General features: G+C 40.4%; 1 protein-coding gene across 1 annotated transcript in view; it reads left to right on the forward strand.

The window, feature by feature from the left end:
- Nucleotides 1–17,952: 17,952 nt before the first annotated feature.
- LOC309672788 (rab GTPase-activating protein 1-like) overlaps nt 17,953–25,105 on the forward strand; it is a 62,700-nt gene continuing 55,547 nt past the window's right edge. The window contains exon 1 of the mRNA XM_082484383.1: nt 17,953–17,976. The gene's annotated coding sequence lies outside the window, so the exon portion shown is untranslated. The remainder of the gene's footprint in view (nt 17,977–25,105) is intronic.

Consider the following 25,105-nt stretch of genomic DNA (forward strand, 5'->3'; position numbering starts at 1 on the left):
CCTGGACCTGAGGGAAAGTCAGTGTAGTGATAGCTTAGTCTCCCTCTCCTATTTCTGACTCTTGTATTGATTGCAGACAGGTTTTCGCATTCACTTCACAAGAAATGTGGTAATAGTAGCTAAATTTATTATTTCTCTCAGTTTTACTGAAGAAATTGTCTCTATTATTTAGTCTTTTCCACCAAAACAATTAACCTTAATGCTTACCAAGGATTAGGGCTTGAATAAAATAATACTAAGAACAGCTATTAAATGAATTCCTGAAAACAGGGTTTTCTTGCCATATTTGCAGGCATTTGGAATCTTATTAACACAAAAGGCTAAGATCTTTACAAAGACCACATTTAACTTACTGTGAGTTACAAAAGATGTGTAAATTGGGAAGTTTAACATGGAAGTATGAATCTTAAGCATTATGGTTTTATTGTTATTTCAAGGAGATTAACAGGAAAGATTTATTAGTCTACAAATGGAAATCTAAAACAATCAGTGTTTGTAAGCATTAGAATCTTTACACAATAAAATATCTGAATTAGTTATTTAATCAAGAATATCATAGTTAGCCAGATTCGGAAGTCAGGGATGATCACATATTAGTACATTATTACATTTTTATCATTATATTGGCATAGTAATACTTCCTACAATGCCACAATGAAACATTAATACCACTTGTTCTTAATGACTGTATTAATTATGTAAGAGTCCTTGTCCTGAAGCAAAATCTTTCATATAGCCAATTGGCAAATTGCAGCATAGTTTGTTAAAAAGAAAAAAATACCTGAATCATTATACTCCTATCTAATTAGTCCTCCCTCTTGAAAATTAACATCTCTGCACGTTATTCTAAGTCAATTTAATTATTGTCTTCATCCTATTATTCTGATTTAAAACTGTACAAACCACAGAAAATTTTCAATCAGCAATTGCTATCTTTTGCAGTTTCCTCTCCTAAATGTTATGCTAGAAATATGAACCTTATTGAAGTTTTTAGCACCCTGTTTGGACACAAAGCCAGCACTAGGAGCTAAAACGGTAAGTGTTCTCTGCAACCTTTGTTCAAAGGCACAGAAACTAGAAATGGTCAAGGCTTGAGGACATCCTCTTACTTCCTGGTTTATAGCAGGTGATTGTATACACAGTACATAATTCTGGTGTTTTGTTCAGTCTGGTTTTTAATACTCCAATCTGGAGACTTCCACCACTTCCTGTACTTGGTTCTTGTATATGATTCCTATATTGCTGAAAAGTTTTCATTTTCAGGTAGCTTATGTTTTCCCTCTTTCCCTCTTCCCAACAGCACTTGGTTCTGTTACACTTAGTAAATTGTGTTACCAGTATTTACTTGTTGCCAACAATTTTCAATATTACAACATAGCTTAACACAGTACTGCGTTGTTTAAATTTAAAGAAGTGGGATCTGAAATGACCTATGGTTCTTACTAAATAACATTGCAAGGATGAGTACATTAAATATCAAACCCCATTTTAGACTTCTGTCAGAGTAACGCTTTTCTAATGATTATTCTTTAATCTGGATTTTAAAAGTTCAGAAATTTGTACATGAGCTTGTTCCATCTTTGGGAACTGATCCCACTAGATACCTACATTATTTTTAATGTCTACTTTCTCTGGTTATGCAGCATTTTTTCCTGCATGACACACGACTTTAGCATATGAAAAACAAAACAGTATTTGCTTTTAGGATTACTGTTTTCATATCTCATTTCAGTTTATTATTAAATCTGTTGTAATCTATCTCCAGTTATTCACATTGTTCTTTCCTTTACGTCCTTAAAAACCCACGGGAATTAGTTTGGATTCTACAACATACCATCTCAAATTTCCAGTGCTTCTTTTTCTTTTATTTTGTTCCAAAAGGGGATAACATATAGGCCTGGTTCTAGATTTTGCAGTTGTGGTCACCCTAGTAATGTTCTTCAGATTATACATTAGAAATGAATCTCCATATTAGCCTGTGTGACTGAGAGAAATAGGTAAAATACCAGTGTAACTGTCAAATTGTATCATCTCATGATTCAATTTTATATTACTCTTTGCATATAGAACTGGTATAAAACTGTGGTAACAGAATAGCTGTCTTTGTAAAAAGAAAATTTTTTTTAATGTGTTGGCAATGTTTCAGTTTGCTATTTTAGTTATCTGTGTGACCTGTAAAGCTGATAATAATGGAAAATTTCTCATTTTGAAACCTGTGATATCAGAATGAAAGGCAAGAATTAAATATTTTTCCAGCTGGCTGCAAGCATTTAAAAAACTGTCCTTGTTATTTCACACTCTTGAATATATCACATAAAATAAAAGATAACAGAAAAGAAAATCTTTAGCACTTTTGTGTGCTTGACTATCATGTTAACAAAACCTAAATTTCCTGCACTTTTATAAAATTCCACTGACAAGAGCAGAAGACTGAAGCATATCCGCCCAACGTAATCATTGCAAAAAACTCCAATACTCATTAAAGAGTTTGCTGAATATCATCCAAGTCCATGTAATTCAGATACAACTTTTAGAACTAGTTGTATATGCTTGTTTTAAAACAATAATAAGATGGTAGCAAAATAAAGCATTTAACTCTGGAAGGACATGCTCAGTATCTTGACCATAACCTACAAGGTTTCAGATTTCCTTTATACAACAGAAGCTTGAATGATGTAAAGGAACGTAAAGTGCATAAGCGTAAAAATATTCCTCCATGAATGCTTCTCTCTCAGCCATTCAATTTGCACAAGCAAATAATGCTGTGTAACCCACCAAACATTATCAGATTTGTTCAAAAATTTGCAAAAGTTTTTGCAGTTATTTCATGCTATATGTCATAGATTTGCAGAATATCAGTCTGTTTTTAACATTTGTGTTTTCAGGCTGCTAGGAATGCAAAAAAAAAATTATATAAAGATACACTGTGGCTTCAGTTGCTGTGAAAAAAAGCAGAAATGATGAAGAATCCCTTCTAATCCCTTTGATTAGGAGTTTCACTTAACTGTCCCATCTCATTATCCTCCTTGTCCCACTATCATTTAGGGATGCAATATGTTGACATAGTAGTATGCCACAGATTCTCATGGTACTCCTTACTGCCTTCCTGCTTATATTGCCTGGTTTGCTTTAATCCCAGTTTCCAGTGTCATTCAGCAACACCTCTCTCTAAGTGTGACAAAAATTTTGAAGCATTATGAGGTACAAGAATTCACAGTATAACAAGGATGCACACCCACTTGGAGGCTGTGAGGATATTAGAGATTTAATATTCACTGGGCAGAGCAAGTCAAAGTCACTACCACAGACTTGTTGTTCTGGTGCCCTCTGCTGAAATAACCATCTGTTTGGCTTCTGAATCCGTCCCCTGGGGAGGGTCTAGAGCCTCTGCCAAGTGCCATATGCTGCCACCTCGTTATCTTGCACTGTAGTTCCTTGATTTATTTTCTTTTTTATTCTGGCTCAACAAAAAGCAGAAGTATGACCCTTTAATTCCTTTCCTTCTTCCAGTGGTAATTATGTTGAAATATTTTCTTTTCCTTCATAATATTGATGCATCACATTTTACAACAGCCTTTTACTGAGCTTAGCAAAGGAACATACGAGTTGAGGTGGTAAAGAATTAAGAAAACTACATTTTATAAGAATTACAGCTTGGGTATGTGTATAAAGCTGAGAACGACCTAAATTAGCAATGTAGTTTTCTGTTCCTTTCTGGCAGATTTCCTTATGTAAAGCTGGGGGAAAATGAAAGACAGGTAGAGCAATGCAGTCAGCGCAGGTTTTCTATGGCAAGTCAGTACCTTTGTTTAGCTGCATGTAAAACCACAACTTTACTCTCACTTTGCAGGGGAAGCTAAACTGTAGAGGTTTTTCAGGTTCATATAGCAAGCAGTGGCATGATGAGGAATAAACCCCACAGTCTGGTCTTCTGTTCCAACCGCTACACTTTATGCATCCTCCATACTTGTGCAAGTTACAGTAATTACATTATGACTAAATTGCTATCTGAGTAATTTTTCCAATCAAATTTCCCAGGTAGAGCACTCATACTACAAGTAAAAAGTGGGACTGTCTTACATCTCTGCAGTCACATCACATTACTGCAGTAAAAGAAAACATGCTGATGATTTCCAGGAGTTATTCTTGCTTAGTATCATCTGTAAAGACTCAAAGTTTTGTACTGGTTTGGTTTGAGAATACCTGATACAAGACTTGCCCAGTGCATCTTCCAACAAATGGGACTATCAGTTCCCACAGGAAAATAAAAGTAAAGAACTAAGTAAGCCTTACCTAATCCTAACATATGAATAACTGCTTAAAGTAAGTTTAGGTGTTTTTATATTAGTGTGTCTCAAGTAGCTGCTGCTTATTCAGATCTCAATTCTAGCAGTTTTTAAAAAGTATATTGTTCAGGTAGTTGCAGAGGGACGTTTTTTACATTTCATCCCTTGGGGATTTTTGATATCTTTGAGACATGTATACAAAAATAAATTTTGTTTAGATAGGCTGAATTATTTTCCAGAGATCATAGCTGTATGGTGATTTCCCTCATTCTTTTACCGGATTCTACATATCATGTCTACTTTGACAGGCAAATTCTCACACATGCAAAACGCTACCTTTTTCCTCCTCCACTTTTAAATTTTTTTTCAGCACAGTATTCTCAGTTTCCTGTCTCTCATTACTGTACTGGTAAAAGGCTCTTACACACCATTCCAGCAATTCAATTTCAGCAGGAAACACAGAACTTTCTGAATTGTGAATGTACAGTATAATTTGTTCCTGTTGTATATGTTCATCTGTTTTTGGTAAACTGTCATCAAGAGTTACATCATTAATTCTAACCTTGAAAGATTATTTTTTTTAATTTTAATTTAATGTTCTAACTATTAAATTTATTTTTTTAGCTTGGCTAAAAAGAACACAGGTTTTATAAAAAGAAGTTGCTATCTTTTATTGTTAATAAAATAACAAGATTTTTTCAAACTTGGTGATTTATTGGTTGAAGGCTATAGTAATCTGACATGCTGTGTGATACTGCCTACTCTTTGTTGATTCCAGCAGGTGAAGGAGGTGGCATTTACAGAAGAAAAAGGAAATTCACTAAAGGGAATCAGGAAGTTGAATGAAAAATAGTAAGTAATAGTGGAATTAGATGCCATTACCAGACAGGAAGAGTGGAATTGTGGTTTGGCTAGTTAACTACTTTTGGTGTTATTTTTCTACATAAGCTACTGATATAATTGCTAAAGAAACAACAGTGAAAGGATCAGAACTTACTGTGAGCACAGATGGAGCTTACATTATGTATACAGTTTTAAGACATGCAGTTATTTTCATGTTAGCAAGAGTGACATCAGTTTCTCAGAGATTAATGGATATTTATTACATACTCATTGAGGCACATGGAAGGCTACGGTACGGGCAAAAGTTTTAGCCTGTTGATAAATTCAAAATATTTTGAGAAGCATGCTTTCTGTTCTTTTCAGGAAGTTTCTCCTTCTCATACATAAGGCCACAGTTTCTCCAGTCTGTTTGTCTCCAATGCTTTTGGTGTTCTAGTAGCTCTGCTAGGCAGACACACGCTACCTGCATGTAAAAACAGGCATCAGAAAGTAAGTTATTCAGCTTCCTCATAAAGTCCTCAGTCTTTACAACTTGGCTGTAGTTGAACTTCAGTTCAGCAATTTGATACGGGAAGGTTGTTTATGTTGCAGTTTATCACTGTCTCTCCCTGGCAGCAGCTTTTCTTATCAATGTTTCCATTAACACACAGTGCTCTGCAAAAAAAAAAAAAAAGGAGTGTCCTCTATTTTCATACACAAAACCCACCCTCTGGTTAGATTTCCTTCCGCAGGAAGCACATACCCATATATACTCTTATTTGCATATTAAATAGACAGGATAAAACGGTTTCTACCCTGCATACATGAGTCAAACATTGAAAACCAGTTGAGAGCAAGCATTCATTCATTCACTGATCTCTCAGCTGTAACAGCTACAAGTTACAAGTGTCAGCAGGCAGAGACTGAAACAAACTGGCTTTGTCTTGCACTTCTCAAGCTCACAAATCTAAAGGGGAATCTTGGGAATGCAATATTAAAATTATAAAAATCTGACCCTCAGTCTAGTTTTCAATGTTAGCTGCTAAAATAAATAAAAAAAATAGAGAAATAAAAACCATATGATACAGTCACTTAGGTTGGAAAAGACCCTTAAGATCATCAAGTCTGCCTAATCACATTATAGGGCTGTGTGGTGTCTTCTGGCTGGGAGATCCGTGTTGGTCTTTCTAGAATGGGTTTCTCCTGTTCTTCGGGGCTTGTGCTGCCCAATATTTGTTTCCTGGCCTCTGCATACTCCACCTCCCTTTGCACCAAGGATTTCACAGGGAAGGCTGGTCTACTGGCAGAGTTGGGATTACTAATCATGCCGTTTGTTGTCAGCCTCTCTAAGATCTGGATCTGCAGGGGAGGACCTGAAGGAAGGCTGTCATCTTGAATAATGATTGGCATTTTAGGAGGAGATTTTGACTTTCTACTTTCCTTCTGCATGATCTTCAGCTTCTTTTCCAACTGTCTGTTGGCTGCCTCCTCCCAGCTCTTGGCAATATGTCCTCCAAAAGAGTGCACCATGACTTGGCTGAAGAGAAGATTTCTCCCCCCGTTGCAGGAGGGAGTCATCCCTTGAGCAGTCATGAGGGTCATCCAGAGCTCAAGCTCAAGGTAACAGTGGGCCTGGGGTGGTAATTGTGGCCCCAGGGGGAGCAAAACCCTGGCTTGGGGCAGACACCCCTCCAGAGCTGTGGGTGTTGGGGATCTGTGCTGGGTCTGTGCCCCCATCCTGGCTATGGGGGGAGAAATTTCCCCCCCCCAGGGGGGTAATAAATCACGCTGAGGGGGTCACATTGGTTGTGGGGACAGTTCTGCCTGGGCCCTGTGGGACCGGTGTCCCCGTGGGTCCTTGCCCATGGTGCCTGGGCAAGTGAGGCTGGGGGCAGATGGGGGCTGTGGGGCAGATCAGTGGCTCTGGGGGGCAAACTTGTGGGCAGGAAGCAGGGTCGATGCCTGCCCCAGTGGCAAGTAACCCCCCCAGTAGTAAATTGCCTCCCCAGGGGTAGATATAGCCCCAAAGGGCAAATCTTCCTTCCAGGGAAAATGCCCTGCCCAGGGGCAGATAGGCTCCCCCAGGTGCAGATACCCACCCCGTGCTCTGTGTAGGGCAGATAAGAAGGGTAAATGCCCCCTCCCTGGCCTGGGGGGTACGCAGATTGCTGCCTCCGGGGCAGGAGCCAGTGGCCAAGGGGTGAATTGTTGCTGCAAGGCTCAGGACCAGACTGTAGAGAAATTTAGAATAAATAGCGACTGTCAATAAATCCATTTGTATTAAATATAGAATAATTTGCTTATAATGTTTAATAATTTACAAATACATTTATAACCATTTATAAAAATAAGTGCTTTTTAACAATATAACAATTTATAATACATTAGGGGGTGCCTGGGTCCTCCATGGAGGGTCAGGGACTCCTGGTTCCCCTGTAGTTTTCCTGGAAGAGTCCCAGCCCCACAATGAAGACCACAGCCTGGATGAAAAATAGCAGGATGGTAGTGCCTGTGGGGACAGAGGGGACACGTGGTGGGTGGTTGGGGACTCACTTGCCCCTGTCCCCAACCCCTCTGCAGTGGACTCAGGCATCTGGGCCCCCTTACCCAGGCACAGCAGAGCCAGGTTGCCCCTGAAGATGCAGTGTGGCTGCAGGCTGAAGGTGGCTCCAGCCATGGCTGTGAAGAGGTTTATGGTGAATGAGACCTGGGGGGACATGGGGGTCAGTGAGGGGACCCAGATGTGTGGGGACAGGGGCTCCCAGTAGGGCCCAGGAGCTTGGGCAGCCCCAGGCATCTAGGGGGATTCCCAGGAAGACCAAGGCTTGGGGGGTTTCCTATGGGAGACCCACGTCTTGCGGGGCGGGAGGGGTGGTTCCTGGGGAGGAATTAAAAGACATACCGATTTCATTGTGGGGATGGAACCCCATGGATAGGGGCTTGCTCAAATCAGCCACATTAGTACATATTCAAACTAAAGATGGTAACTCACCCTTGATCTGACAATATCCATTGCGTACTGAAGCCATAGCAGGTGAAGCACCACTAAGAGAGGCATATATAAAAAAGGAAATACTGGTAGAATGTCAGTCCCCTTGCAATGCTGCTGTCCTACCGATCAGAAAACCCAAACTGGGACCAAACATCAAACAGGTTTAACGGTTTGTGCAAGATCTTTGGGCAGTATGAGTGGGTCATAGTTCCTCACCTGGGGGTACCAGACCCTTTTACGATTGTTACATTAGTTCCAGCAAATGCTAATTGGTACTCTGTAATTGACTTATGCGCTGCATTTTTCAGAGTACCTATCCATCTGGATCCTCAATACATTTTTTGCAATTACTTGGGAAAAAATACAGCAGAAGTAGACAAGTCTTTGCCAGGGCTTCCCTGGGTCCACCACTGTTTTTTCTAGAATTTTAGTAAAAGTTTTGCAGAATGGTGTGTTTAAAAAAAAATATCTATTTTGGTACAATATGCTGATGATTTGTTAATAGCCAGTACCTCTAAGGAATCTTGTATAGCTGACACCCAGACATCTAACAGATGTGCCATTCCTAGATCCCAATATGGAACTACGTGTAGATGGATCCTCACATTATGTAAACAGCAACTGGGCTACGGGTTATTCAGTAACTCTTGTGGAGGGAGCAGTGGAGGCTTCATCGCTCAGTCTGAAGCTGAGGGCACAGGCAGCAGAATGGATTGCATTAACAAGGACTTGCCAGCTGTCCAGAAAAAAGGCTGTAAATATTTATACTGATTCTCCATATGAATTTGGAGTGTGCCATGCCACTGGGCATTATGGAAGCAGCGTGGGTGTATAACTTCTAGTGGGAGTAAATTACTAAAAAAAAAAAAGCCATACAGTTGCCAAAGAAACTAGCTGTTGTTCATCAGCCAGCCCACACTGGTGAAGGACAAAAGAAGAAATGGCAAATGGTCTAGCCGATGTTGCAGCTAAAGCCCAACACAACTGCCGTATGAACCACTGGGCTCACAAGCAGTGCAACAGTCTGACCTGGTGTTGCTTGCTTCTGAAGAGATTTATTTGACTATTCCTGCTGAAGAAGCTGACTCTTGGAAAAGCAACAAAGCGACCAAAGACTCCCAGGGAATGTGGAGGGCAAGTATGGAAAACCTTCCCATTTTACTGAAGCAATACCTGATTCCCATTGCAAAAATGCATTACCATCCAGGTGATGCACTAGCCCAGACAGTGCTGAAGAATTGGTTTGCACCAAGAATTTATGCTGCAGCTGAATAAATAACTGTGTTTTGCACACACTACCTTTAGCCTTAATGAATCTTTGGCAAAGACCTCAACAAACCACAAAACTGTCTCCCTGTGAAATACTATTCAGAAGACCAATGCGACTACCAGAACTGATGTACCCACCCATGTAATTTTATTAGCAGGAGATAAAAACATAACCCCAGTATATTTTCCAGGCTCATAGATTATTAAAATGCAGTCAGGCCCAGGCACAGCTTATAAAACCAGTACCTCTAGAAGGGGCTCTGCACCCCTTCAATCTAAGGAATTATGTTTGGGTAAAAGTACGCAAAAGAAAAAATAACTTACCTCATTGGTGGGAGGGACTGTTTTTTGGTATCGCTAAACTTTCTCAGCAGTAAAGGTGGAAGGAAAATTGTGTTTGAACCACGGCTCCCACCTGAAATCTGCGACCAGTCCTTGTAATTCTGTATGATTATTAAATACTAAGCTGCATCATAGCATAGTAAATTATTGTTTCTCAAGTTTTTTGAAGTCTTCCGTCACAGGAAATACTATTTCATCAAACCAGAACTGCTTGGTTGCTTTTCATTTTTCAGCTTTTCTCTGAAGCCTGAAAGAGACCGGTGCTCTGTTAACCTTGAATCCCATAGCCGTTGCTGCTCGTCTGTCTGTTTAGGTATCAGATCTTACCAACAGCCAAGTGATGGATGTTTTCCTCAGAAAACAGTTTCTCACACAACTTCAATTTTCTTATTCTTCAGAACTTGCAGACGAAGAGGGGTTGCTTTGAAGGTCAGGGATTCTCATAATAGATACACACATTGTCGGGTAGGGATATGCTGACAATAGGGAAGGCTTTATTTCCCCTTTGCCTTTTGCAGCATATAAAGATACACTTCCTTTCTTAGTCCTTACACCTTTGCAGGGCTTCCCTAGGGAAGCCTACTAATTGCAGCTTACCAAAGAAGGGCCTAAAGTTACAGAAGCTTTGATGATGTTAAGATTCAGATGCAGTGTTTTAAGGCAGCTTTTAGGCACATCTTTCATTTTTGAAGGAGGTCAACACATTTAGATTTATGGACACTGGGTTTTAAAGGCAGAAGTGTATAGATGTAGCATCAGAACAGTTGTAGATACATAGATCAGAGAACGCGTGCAATGCACATTGTGTTTATGTGGGTATGGCTGTATGTTTATATATATGAATATGTATAGATATACTTAGTGTATGTATATGAACATCAGAGCACTTGGTGATGGGAGAGTAGCATTTCCTGTCATACATTTTGTACTTACCTAATTTTGTTTCTTATAGCTAAAACAAGATAAAGATCTAACTAAGCAGCATGAAATGTAAGCATTGGAACTATATAAGTACCAGGAAAAAATATTGTTGACCCTATAAAAGATTTTAATTTTTTTTTTTTGATAGAGAGCTATAATCACTTGAGCAACCCAAGGCAAGCACAATTATAGTCTACATTAATTGACTGATACATGATTGGCTACAGCATGAGTGAGCTGATGTTAACTTGTGCACTATATACAGTGCATACAACAGTTACACAAAATATATAAAGAAAATTGATTTGACTTCCCCACACTGTTTAATGGTTTGGTAATTTTGATATAGATTTAGACTCTATTGTTGCTTTTTCATAATGCCATGCACAAGAAGGAGAGAGAAAGAATAAAAGTCATAGTGATAAGACCTCTGTAAAACATACATTATCATGTGAATTTATATTACATACACAACTGTTTCACAGCTTATGTGAAACAGTATTATCTCTACTTCTAGGTCTCTGCAGGTCTTCAAGGTCTTCAGAAGATCAATATAACTCTCAAATTCTTCCATCAAATCTGAACTCAATACCAATTAAATCATCAAATCCACATTTCTGAGAAGGAGGAAGCTTCCTTGATACCTATCCTGTTCCACCCTCCACCCCAGAAAAGAAGGGATGCTCCTTTCATTTTACTGACCATTTACTGAGCTGAGCCCACCAATTTAGCAATGCCATTTGAAGCCTGACACTCAATTCAGATCTTACAGGACAGGGTCAAGAAGGTGACAAACAGCCCAGTCACTCTTTCCCAACACAGAGAAAGGACCGGCACAATGCCTTTACGTGCTTGCAGTCTTATACGTAGTCATACATAGTTACACTTGGCTGAAAGACAGCAAAAATTTAAATTTATCATGAGAAGTTTAAGTGTGAAAAGAAATCTTATTACCATCAGGAACTTAACAGCCAGAAAAGTCTGTGCCTAGTGAGAGACAGGGACATTGTTTCTCTTCACACAAGCACAGGACACGTTGACAGGTAGCAAAAGGATTTTATGTGTTGATGGTGTAATGCAGATGTCTTGAGCTATGTCTTGCAAACTACAGATCACAGCTCTAAAAAGTGTGTAGCCACGAAAGGGTTTCTGTTCTTTTTAAACATTTTGAATCCCAGCAGAAAGGATTTTGCACTTGTAATTAAAACTGTATTGTAGATTTATGCATTTATATACCACAGGAGTCCTTCTGGATGTTGTTTTCAAATGGTTCTCAACTACTGAATTGTGTCTAATTCACAAAAGTGTTATAATGCTCTTTATTATTCAAGCTATCTGATTCCATTCTATTGTTTCTTTGGATACATATTTTAGGGAAGTTACACAAGTCTTCTTTTGTCAGTAATTCCTCATAGGTCTTTGTATTGCTGTTATTATGATACCTAAAGTCAATAAGGTATTAATGTTCTAAAGAGTAACTGCATTCCTAAATGAATCATGCAAAAGTAACAAGGAAATTATGCCCTAAATTTGTAAATCTGCAACATACAAAAAGAACATACCAAATCTCATTAAAATGTAGCAGTAATATGTAAGAATAACAAATAATAATTTGATTTCTACAAAAAGAATGTTGGTAATTTTTTAAACCTCAGTAGACACGATCTCATTTTTAATTAAAATGTATTTGTATGGCTTTGCATTTATACACTAGCTCATTAAAATGTCAAAATACTTTATAGTTGTTCATTAGGAATCCAGGACTAAATTCCATTCCATCTTAGTTCTGAGGGACTATGGGTAGTGTAGATCTCAATTAATTCACTGTAAAATAGAATAACACTGTTTTTTGAGGCAGGTAAAGGTGAAGGAGTTTGGAAATTACATCTATAGTTGTAACTTAACACAAAGGCCACATTTTCTTCTTAAAAACTCTAGAAACAACACTTCTGTATGTTTTCTCCCACTTAATACTGCTGAAAATAAGCTATTACTGCAGTTGCAACCATTGTCAGATTCTTACTGATTTGTTCTGTCAGAAATAACTTGTAAACTCATTTCTGTACTATTGAACCACCAAATATGGGAAAATAACAACCACATTATAAAATATATTCTGTTCTTGATTATGTGGACAGTGTGTTTATTTAGGGCTGTGTCACTGTTTAATTAGAATATTTGAAATGTGCTGAACATCTTTAATGCATCAAACTTAACTTGTCCACAGTTTGTATCTAGAAAGTGTCAATAATTATTCAAAAAGCAAAGTGCTTCCCATAAAGTTCAAGTATTGATTAATACTACTATTAAACAACTACCTTTTGGAGGGAATTTGACTCCATTTTACCTCTGGCACATGATGTTTGGCACCAGCCCTATGATTTTAAGGGTAACAAACCTCCCTGGAGAAAAGTCACTGCGTGAGCTGTTCCTAAGTATTTCCTTCCAATGCTATTAGTTCTAAAGATGTAAGAAGTCGCTTGCTTTTCTGGGTTTTAAAGCTTACTCCAGCAATAAGATCGGTATATTAGGCTAGTGTGCTCAAACACACTGTAAAGGCCTGAGGCGAGATCCCCAAGATAATGCTAGTGCCTACGCTGCAGCAGAAAAAGACCACAGCAGGATCAGTTATAAACTCTCACTAAAGTTTCATTTTTATTTTGGAAATTCTGATTTAACAAGAATGATACAAACATACAAAAAGTTGCTGGGACCATGCCATCCATACAAGTTGCACACTAGTATATTCTAAAATAGATGTGTAAATATGTTTTCCCAGCATTCCTGCCCCCAAATTTGGTGGTTTTATTCTGAACTATATACTTTCTTCCTGTTAGTTATGGGGATAGGCTTAATTACTTCCTAAATAGGAATTCTTCAAGTATGTTTTCAGACCTCCCCACCCAGATCCAGTAGTTTGCTTGTTTCTGACACAGACAGGTCTCTGGCAGTGGCAGAAGGACTGGTTGCGGGAGATGTCCGTTCAGAGTACACGCTGGATAACCTTGGCTTTCCATTATCCTTCAGAGAAGGTTAAATGGAATTCCCTCTATCAAGACAAATATTTATATGTGAGCTCTGTAGAGGTCAGGTTGTGGAAATTAATACTCATGGGCTTTATAGCTCCAATTAAGTATGCAACTGGATTCCTTTATCACCATCTGTCCAGAAATATTACGCTTCAGCTCCCCGTAGTGGATAATGCAGGAGAGGCCTGGCATTGATTTTTTTTCCTTAGTGGATTTTAAAAGAAGTTGTGGGTTTGTTTTTTTTTTTTCCCAATGTATGGATGCTCTACATCTTCAGGATTTTTATCACACCTCACAGGATATTAAAGATATGAGGATTTAAGTATGCTAAAAAAGAAAGTCTCTGTAAGTGTTTTAGCTCAAGAGCTCATTATGCAGTGGAAAATTATTTCCATTATCAAACAGATGGGCTTGTATGTGTATTCACTTTTCTCATATACATACAGACTGCTTTCTTTACATCGAGTTCTCATGTTTTCCTAGGCTGTACATTCATATGTCTGACTTTTCAGATATTCAACTGAACTTCTTTCAGTTATCCTTGAGTATGACTCAAGGTCAAGTTGTCCAGACTTCTGGTAGTTCTTTACATTCTCCACAGAGATTTGTTTAATTGAAAGGAGGTGCCCCAAACTGAGAACTGTTCTTTGCTGAAAGCCTTTTAGAGCTCAGTGGAGTGGAAGAATTATTTTGCTCTTCTTGTGTTGGACAGTCTTTTTCTACATTTCAGTAAAGCAGTGATATTGTTTGCAACACCAAATCGCTGTTGACTCATTTTCTATTTGTGAATTGCTATGAACCAAGACTTCTTTCTGTAAAGTAACTGCTTAGCCACTTTGTCTCCATCTTACATTTTTGCAGTCAATTATTCCCAGCTATAGGTAATAGTTCTCGCCTTATTGAATTACATCCTATTTACTTCAGCTCTTTGTTCCAACTCATCATGAGTTGTTCAATTCTAATTATATTTTCCAAAATGCTTGCCGCTCTCACCTGAAAAGGATATCCTCCACAAATACGATACAAATACTCTCTATCCTATTGCATCACAGAAGCAGTTCAGGACTCAGGATGTAAGGATCTGGAGATCTCACTTGCTACAAACTCCTTATATCATTGTGAATCACTTGACACTACTTCTGAGTGCCATTTTCTAACCATTTCGCGTAAGTTTTGTGTAGCTGATGCTCCTATTTCCTTCTTAGGAGAGTATTAGATGATGAGTTGGCAGAAGCCTTGCTGAAGTCAAGTTTCCACAATTTGTTTTTGAGATGTTATTGTTGATAATTATTCATCCAAGGCTTTACAAATAATTTGCTTAATAATTTGTTCTAGTATTTTGCCTGATACAAAGTAAACCTGACTAGCCTCTGACTCACATCCTTTTCTTTCTTTTTTTTAAGGTAGGTACCATTTTCTTTTTCCTGATCTTATGGAACCTCAGCTATCTTTTCTGAGTTCTTGAAGGTGATTGCGAATAGCTTTGAGACTGCTTCGGCATTTTGCTAAATATGTTGGCTGAAACTTACCTGGCACATGACTTCTGTAAGCATCTTACTTGAATAGATTCAATTTCTTTCCTTTGTTTACCTTGATCATTTGTTTTTATGTTGCTAATATTAACTGTGTAAGCTATCTGATTACAGCTGACATTTTGGAGAAGAACAAAGCAAAAAAAAAAAAAGAGGCTTTTTTTTTTCTCACATGACCTGATAATAGTTTCCTCACCCACCTGAGAGCAACTCAGTTCTTCCCCAGTAATCTTTCATGTAAGCTTTTTGCTGTTACGCTCTATGGCTCTTTGATAGTTTTAGCGCTTTTGTACGTTAACCTTTCTGGGTTTTCCCAGTGTATTACGGCAGTCACTTTGTTGTCAGTTTTAATAATTTAACCTAGATTCTGTGTTTTTCAAAAGCCATTGAAATGGTTTATATTTAGCCAGACTCTTCTCTCACTAGCTTGCTTTCTCATTGTGATGGTCTGTTTGTGGTCTTCATGTTGATTCTATGGGAAATGGCAAACTTTTCAGTGTAATTTTTGTTAGATTTGCTACAGTGGGATTTGGCATTCAAACTGTGAGTTTACCAAAAATTATTTTATTCAAGTCCATTGTCTTGATTTTCCTTCCTTTCCTTTTGAAAAGTTATTAACTTACTTAATGACCATCGTCACCCATATAAGTCTCCCAAATTCCTTTCTGAGTAAGTATCTTGCTATTTCAGGTCTCATTATCACCAGTTCCTATGCTTTGGATTATTTTATTCAAATTAAAGTACCATGCACTTGATGTTTTTAGTTTGTGGGTTGCTAACGGGTCTTTGCTGTGACACCGTTCTTTACCTTTCCTTTTTGCCATCATCCAAATATTTTCACTAGCTCTATGCCTTATGTTCCTTTTCTCTTACCCATGTTTCCTGAACAAAATCTACCTTTCCATAACAATAACCAGTTGTGACAATTTATTCTTATTTTTGGTTATTAATATGACTTTCAGTTCCTCCTGTTTATTAGCCATATTCGTACATAAGCGTGCAGCATCTGAATACAATGCCAGGGAAACTTTTTTCTTATTATGCCCCTATTGTAATATTCAGTAAAATCGCTCCTCTCCTCCCCCTTCATTGTTTTTCTTTCCCCACGTTTTTGTGGTTTACCTGAACCCTGTGGTGTGATAAAAATAATCTGAAGATAATTTAATTTACACCAGCTGCAGACAACTGGGAAAGACATATAACACTAACAACAACAAAGTGGGGGGCTGACATAGTGTACAACTGGCCAAACAGTCCTGCTTTTCTTGTCTCTGGGAAATGCTCTCCTTTGTGCGCTCGCCGTGCCAGCTTTGAGAGTGGTTCGTTACAGCATTGCAATGCAAAAAGACCATGGAACAAATAAACCATCTCTCTGCCTGTTTGCCTATTGAGAATGTGCTTTGGTTTTCTTACAGCATACGAATGAGCATTCAGGAGAATTAAACACTCGGACGTACCAACTTTCAGTGGCTGTGCTCTTAACAGCGCGTTGAAAAGATCTCTGGAATCAGAGAAGTCTGATTATCACTGCTACAAGTAACTGTGCTTCAACCTTTACCCCAAAGTTTCCCAGCGGCGCACCTCTGCAGGAGGTAGCGAGGAGGAGAGGGGAGGCTGGCAGCGCTGTGGCCTTTCAACACCCGCGCCACTTAGACACAAGCTGTGGGAGCAGACCCCCTCTCTTGCCGTCGCAGTGAGGAGCGCAGCGTTCCCTGCTCTCGACCCCAGCAAGGAGAAAACAGCCTATGAACAGGGCCCGCACGGGGAACCCGGTTGTCCCGGGGTGACTGGACACAGCCCGCCGCCTTTCACACAACAAAGTTATTTTATGTAAGGCTGTGGTCTGACGTTCCCCAAGGTTTTGCCGATCCACATCTGACATGGAAAGAACACAGACAAGCTGTATAAATTATGTGGTTAATTTAAACGTAATTTGTTTCACAAGACAAAAATAGAGAGAAAAGAAGCCAACAGGACAATCTTTCATTATTTAAACATACTTTATTTAAACATAAACAATGCTGGTACTTATTTAAACATACACATATATTTACTATTTGAATATTAAATATTTGTTTAACCATGCAAAAACACTATTGATAAGCAAACACAATCTACCGCTTAGTGAGACTGGGGTACAAAATCAAAAGCCAAACTTAAAAAAAAGTCTTTTTTTTTTTTTTTTTTCTTTTAAAGAGCACCATGACTTGTAGGTCTCTTCCATTCTTCTTCAGTTGCGGTCACGAATTTTGGCACGTTGAGGCGTCAGCCCTTCTCAAGGGCCGAAGAGTAAACGTTTTGCCGGGGCCGCCGCTCCCATGAAGCCACGCTGGACTCGGGTCGGGGGGGTGGCGGCTCCGCTCCTCGACGGTCAACCGGCCCTGTCAGGACAGTGACGGTCCCGGGCGCAGGAACCCCCGTGTGAATCCTCCTTCGTCCGAGCAGCACCGCCGGAGGGGTTGTAGCGGCGGGTAAGGGCCGCTCGCGTTCCGCCCGCCCTCGGTCCCGGCGCTCGCGCCGTGTTCAGCGCGGCGGGGGATGAGGGGGGGGGGGGAAGGGAGTGTATCGCGCGCGCGCGCGCGCCCCCGCCCGCTCCGCCATCCACCCGCCGCCGGAATGTGGACGGCGCTGGCCCGGCCCTGAGGCGGCTGCGCGGCCCGCCAAGCCCTTCTTGCTCGGCTTCCCCCTCCCCGCTCCCCTGCGCAGTAGTGCCGGTGGCGGAGGCGGGCGGAGGACGGGCTGGAGGCGGCAGCAGAGCGGGGAGGACGGCTTGGCTGCCACCGGTGAGAGAGGGGGACGCTGCCCCGGGCCTCCTTCGCCGGGGTGAGGGGAGGGAGCGGGGGGGTCTCCTGAGGGGTGAAGGCGGGAAGCGTCGCCGCTCCCTCAGGAGAACCGGCGGGGACGGAGAGGGGCGCTGGTCCGCCCCACCCGCCCCGTGTCACGGGGTGACAGTGCCCGGTGACCTGTGGTGGCTTCCTTCTTCGGCGGGCCCTGCCGGCACGGCCGCCGCCTCTGGGCCGGCTGCGCGGCCCCGGGAGCTGCCGGCCGCCTGCCCCGGCCCTCCTCACGGCGGCGGCGGAGGAAGAGGGAGGCAGGAGGTGCGTGCCCGTTCGGGGCATGGTGCCGCTTTTTCGTGTTTTCTTGTGTTTGTGTCTCGGGGGGAGTTGCCTGTGCGCGGCTGGGCGCTGGAGTAATGCCGCCTCGGGAGGAGCGGAGCTGGAGGAAAGTGGGGGATTTTAAAAAAGTTGTTTTCTTGTTGAGGGAAGGGAGAGGGTTGTGGAAATGTTCATCTCCCTTCCTCCTCCTCCTTAGGAAAAGTGAAGTCACTTCCCAAGAGCCAAAACTAGCAAACTACTGTCCTAAATCTGTGCTGTCTACAGGGCTCGGATTCATCCACTTTTTTTTTTTTGTGTGTGTGTATTTTTTTTTTCCTTTTCTCTTTTTTTTTTCTTCTTTTTTCCAAGCCCCCTTCCACAGTTAGGCCCTCCCTAACAGTGATCCAGTACAAAAATCTTTGTTTTTAGGTAGAGTACGTCAAAACTTGCTGAAACCATCTGAAGGGGGTATGGCACTCTAAATGAAATGGACTTGGCAACTCTGCTCGTTTCTAAGTTTCTGAAGTGTGGCATGTACCTTGCTCTTGCTGTCACTCTTTCAAAGCTGTGTTGTTAAGATGGCTTGTTTTTGATAGTATTGTAAATAATTCATAGCTTACCACGTTTCATAGCTGTATGTATGTATGCATCCGTTCTTTTGTGTAAGAAGGGGAAAAAAAGATTTAAAGTGTCAATTCTTCTTCGAAACAGAAACAAATCCAGCAACAAATAAGAAATAGCTTGTCTAAGTAAGCATTGCTTTTCTCTCTCACTGTCAAGCTGTAGTCTTACAACCTTGTTGGTGACTTTTCAAATAAAAATTTGAAGAAGGGCAACTGTCCTTTCTGTCTCCAAAGAGAGATCTTGGTGATGTTACAAGCAACATTTTATTATCCCTTTAAATTCAGGAAAGGTACCATGGCTTTATTTGACCGAATCTCTGTGATATAGGCCAAAATCTTGAGTGCCTGTCAGACTGGCTCATGCTGCAGATCTCATGAAGATTTACTGGGGATATAAGATTAATTCTGCAAGTTACGTCTCTTTTAAGTAGGATTGGAGCCAATTCTGTTTGTTTATGTGGGTTATATGGTATTAATGATACTAATTAAGAGGTTAGTTCACAGTTTAAACTTGAAGGGACTACAAGTATAAGCACAAATTGACTCCAGTGTTAGAAGAATTGAAACTAAACCGGAGCATTTTTGGAAGTACTCAGCAGTATTTTCTTTAAGATGGTTACAGTGAAATGTATTGCTTGGTTAAAAATAGAATTCGGTCCTTTAAAAAGTGATTCACAGATTAAGATTTGGTAATGTTAATAAGGGCATTGCAAAAAGGGCCAGGGCATAATGTGGCTTTCTGTGGAAACTATGTTCCTGGTATGTACTCCGTAGCATTTGAAGACAATGTGAGTTGTGGATGCTCCTTCCCTTATGTCATCAATGGGACTTCCACAGCTGGGAAGTGACTTAAGAGAACCAATCTGGTCAAGAAGTAGTACTTTTATTTCTTTTTTTTCCTCCTTGAGTTACTTTTTTGGTTAGACCGACTTCCTGAACCAGCACACTTGCCTGGTCATATGGAGATTGTCTCAATCCAGACGAGGAAGAAGTGTGTTGATAGGGAGGAGGGGACAACCACAGTCCTGATACAGTCACGTAAGTTGTGATGGGTGATGCACTTGTATGGGTCATGGTTTTATGGTCAGTAAGTTAATGTAAGAAGGCACTACTGCTAAAAGAAGCCACCCTGTGTTTTTGATTGGTTTATGCCACTTGTAGTGAAAGTAGCAAATGATAGTAAGGGTGGTAGGAGCTCTCTCTTTTTCTATCAGTACTGGTTTACATTGATTATGAAGCCATGGTGTCATTTGTCTTTTTAATTTACTTTTGGCAACGTTAAATGGACTACTGCCTAACCACGACAAAGAGCCACCTCCATGTCTCTATTTTCTTTCCATGTGTCCACGGAAGTAGCTGTTGTTTTCTTCTGCTCTCTCCTTTGCGTATCCTTTCTTTTCTCTAAACTTTTTGTTGATTTGTTAATTTCAAGGAATGATCTCGGCATTGTTGTAAATTTATTCAGCTCTAATTTAAAAATAATCAGTTGTATATAGTTGGAAGGCTATTTCAAACTTGACTGACCTTCGTAATTACACATCTTCTGATTTCCAGTCTGGATTAACCTGTTATTAGATTATACCCATTTTATGTAGCCAATGGACTGATATGTTATATTGGCACTTTTGATCTTGGTACCAAAAGCAGCAGCAGTCTTAAACAAATGGATGCAAAAACGTGTTGAAGTGCAACACTGAACGTTTGTTTTCTCTTTTGACCACTAACTATACTAATTTTTCCTGTAATAACTCTCAGTTTTTTCCCCATGAATTTTAATCACTACCTTCTAAGTGAAAATTAAAATGCACATTTCAAGGATTCATATTGAGCTTCATAAAAGTGTCCTTTTAATGGCTATGAGGATACCTTCAAGTATATTTTCATAAGATTTGTTTTTTGAAATTCATATCTTTGGCATTTTGTTCCAGCCTCAGTCTTGCTCTGTTATACTGGTACAGCTATTAAAAGAGCTGTTATGGTAACCTGGATTACCTGGATTGCTGAAGGGATTCTTTCTTCTTTCACAGAGTCCTGGTTCATAAGTAAAGCCATATTTGAAGAGTTTGAAATTGATTTATTTCACCTTTTCTTGCATTCTTCAAGAAGAAACAAAACCAATGTGTAGGTTATTAGAAACTATCTCTGTGGCATTTAGGGTGTTTATTTAATTTTGGTATCAGAAAAGGTTCCAAGAGGGAACTTTGTGAAGCTGAAAGAGAAAAAGTAGAGTTTGTTGTGTGTGTGACTGTTTGTAATAAGTACCTAAATGGGTTTCCTAAACCTGCATAGTTAAATAGATTACTCTGAAAGATGAGTAAGGCCTTTGTGGAGAACCTCTGTTTGTTTGGTGCAATGTTTCTTATTTTTTGGAAAGAACAGCAGGGACAAAGGTCTTTCTAATGTTTTTAAGTGGACTGAGGAAAAATTAGGTTTTGCCACTAAGTGAGATGGGTCATAACCCTCTTGCTTTCCCACTCTGGTCATCCCTGAAACACGAATTAGGATATGAAAGGAAGTGTGGGTTTGTTTTTATATCAAGTAAGCTTAAAAGTGTGAAATGGTTCTGCTGCTGAAAACTTATGTTCCCTAGTTATGGGGGAAGCACAGTGGTACAAAGGGAAGAAGTTCTAAGGCAAGTAGATCAGAGATGCTTAAGTTTTTGTGTACCACGTTGGATGCATGCTTACTATATGTACAGGACAACTGAATTTTTTAAATGTATGATTAAAAGTAATAAACTTGATGCAAAAATAGCTGAATCAAAGTTTATGAAATAGAATTGTAGGCAGATTACATAATACATCAATGAAATAGAATCATTTAGGTAGGAAGGGGCTTCTGGAGGTCATCTAATTCAGCTCTCTGCTGAAATTAAAGCAAGAGCAATTTAAATAACGTTGTTCCAGCCCTTAACACCCCTCTGGGTAACCTGTTTCCCCGTTTGACTACCCCTTTGGTGACGCCCCTCCCCCCCCCCTTCCCTTAAGCTAATTGGAATTTACTTTCCAACTTGTGTCAGTTGCCTCTAGTCCTGTCACTGTGTACCATCCATAAGAGTCCTTTCTGCACTTTTCTGTCTTTTCTGGCCCCTTCCGTTACATAGTTGACAGCGATAAGGATTCTTTTGGGCTTTTTCTTTTCCAGGCTGTGCAAACTCAGTTCTGTCAGCCTCTCATTGTATGTCACATGCTTGTGCCGTCTGGCCAGCTTGGTGGCCTCCACTGGACTTGCTGGAATTCAGGGAACCAATTCTTTCAATTCAGTCTCTTTTTAAAGCAAGCCTGAAGGATCGCACTTCCACAGTGAGCATCGCGCTGCATGGCATCAGCATAGAATCATAGAATACTCTGGGCTGGAAGAGACCTCTGGAGATCATCTACTCTGACCTCCTACTCAAAGCAGCTCTAGCTGGATTGGGTCACTCAGGGACCTGAGTTGGAGGGTAGTCTTGAACACCTTCAAGAAAGGAGCTTATAGAATCTCTCTGGACAGCCAGTTCCACTACTTGACCACGCTCATGGTTTAAAAACAAAGAAGCCAACCAACCCATCAAAACCATCCTTTCATCTAAACAGAATTTCCCAGGTTCCAACTTGTGTCTGGTGTCTCTCAGCCTGGTGAAAGAGTCTGGCTGCATCTCCAAGTCCTCTGATGTAGTAGTTGTAGACAGCAGTAAGATTCTCCTCTGTACATTTCCTTCTCCAGCCTGAACCAAGCCAAATTCCCTCAACCCCTCATTGTACATCATGTGCTCCTGTCATCTCCCCAGCTCAGTGGCCTCCACTGGGCTTGCTCCAGTGTGTCAATGTCTGTCTTGTAGCAGGGAGTCCAAAACTGGACATGGTACTCCAAACACAGTCTCACAAGTGCTGAAAAGAGGGGATGGTTCGCTTCCCCAGATCTGCCGGCTAGACTCCTGCTAATAGAGTCCAGGGTGTGCTTTGCTGCCTTTGCTGTGAGGGTACAATTGCTGACCCGTTTTCAACTTTTTGCCTGCTGGGATCTTCAGGTACTTTTCTGCAAAAGGCACTTTTTATCTGGGTAGCATCTAGACTGTCTTGTCACATGGGGTTATTCTGTCATGAATACAGGACTTTGCACTTGCCTTTGTTGAACTTCATGAGGTTCCTGCCAGTGCACTTCTCCAGTATGTCCAGGTCCCTCTGAGTAGGAGCCCTGCCCTCCAGCATTATTGACCATTTTGCCCAATTTGGTGTGATTGGCAAACTTGCTGAGGATACACCCTGTCCCACCATCCAGGTTATTAATAAAGACATCAGGTGTTACTGTTTTCAGTGGTAATCCTCAAGGGATGTGACTGTATCCACCTGTTACTGAACTTGGTACTGCTGATTGCTGTTCTCTCAGCCCAGCAGTCCAGGCAATTTCCCAAACACCTTATTGCTCGCTTAGCCAGTGCCTGTCTCACCAGTTTGGCTGTAACGATACTGTGGGAGACTGTTGTTAGTGGCCTTCTGCATTCAGTGTTCTTCCATCATCTTCTAAGCCAGTCATCACCTTGCAGTAAGGTATTGTGTTCATCAGGCATCATTTTTCCTTGCTAAAGCTATGCTAGCTATTCCCGATCACCACCTTGGGCATAGGAATGGCTTCAAGAAGGATTTTCTCCTTAATCCTCTCATGGACTTATGTGAGGCTGGCTGATCTGTAGTTACCTGCATCCTCCTTCTTGCTCTTCTTGCAGTCGGGTGTGATGTTTGCCTTTCTTACCTGTAATAAGGAATCTCCCTGAATCTCATGGCCTTTCAAAAAGTGGTAGAGTCTCAATGACACTGAGCTCCCTCAGGACTCTCAGATGCGTCCCGTATGGTCCTGTGGACTTGTGTATTTCCAATTTCCTTAGGTGCTTCCAAACTCTGTCCTTTTCTTTTGGAGGTAGTTCTTTACTCCAGCAGACTCTGCTACTAGGCTCAGGGGTATGAGGGGCTTGAAGGGCAGACCTTACCAGTGAAAACTGGGGTAAAAAACACATTGAATTTGTCAGCCTTTTCCCTAACCTTTGTTACTAGGTCACTGTCCTGCTGAGCAGAGGGAGCACTTCTTCTTTAGCCTTTCTTTTGCTGCTGACACAGGAGTCCATCCTTGTTGCCCTTCATCCCTTGTCAGTGTTAGCTCCAGCTTGATATTTGTTTTTCCTAATGCCATCCTTGCGTGCACAGGCTGTGTCTCTGTATTCTTCTTGGGTAGCCTCTGCTTGCTTTTACCTTCTGTGTGCTTCTGAAGCAGAGATCAAAACTGTTTTTTTTTACCCTTTCATATCTAGAAATGTGTAAAACTTTGAAAAAAATATTTTTTTGAAGTCTTGGTTAATAAATGATTCTAACCTTAGCATGAAATGTTTGAACGAAAGATGTCAGTTTCTACTAAGCAAGCAGTAAGCATTACTAAGCTCTTGTGGTAAGGGAGTGAGTCCACTCTAAAATGTAGAATGCAACTTGTACTGTGCTGCCAAGGGGACAAAACAATGAGAAAAATGAACCATATCTCCCCCCACCCCCCTAAAATTATTAACGCCAGGTAGAAATTTACAGCTTCAGTGTATGCTCTTCCTTTATTTTTGCATTGTAGATAAAAAGGAGATGTTGATATTTAGCAGCAAGATGGTTCAATTAATATTTAACTTAATGTAGTCTGCATGTAAGTGCTTTCAATTGGAATTAATTTCATGGTTTTCTGTCAATGAATAAATTCATTTTAGAAATCATTGGAATAAACCAAAATTTTGGAAATTGAACCATTTTAAATGAGTAGCGGGGGATTGTTTGTTTCATGCATTCATTCGACCCCTAAGTTGTTATCTTTGAGTTTTATGTTTCTCAGTTGTTCAGGAAGAAATTAGAGCGAGGGTTGTTGAGTTATAGTCTGTGCAAATAGTTTGAGGCAAAGTTCTTAGTTGGTTTAAACTCTCTGCATGTGCTTGACGTTGCCTTCAGTTTCTTAATTGGTTTAAGTGTTGTGATTTGTGCTGATGTACTTTTGTTAACTTAGCAGTACCAAGATAGACTTGATTATGGGCTCAGGTATGTCGGTTACTGGTCTAGCTTTTCTGTCTGAATAGGTCTTTGGTATCCATTTAATCTAGAAATAAGTTTTTTAGCATGATTGGGAGTTCTGAGTTAATTTCTAATACAGTAGAAAAGTATTTGAGTGGAGTTAAATTTTTATGCAAAACA

This window comes from Vanellus vanellus (genome assembly GCF_965231255.1).
Source record: "Vanellus vanellus genome assembly, chromosome: 5".
Taxonomy (NCBI): domain Eukaryota; kingdom Metazoa; phylum Chordata; class Aves; order Charadriiformes; family Charadriidae; genus Vanellus; species Vanellus vanellus.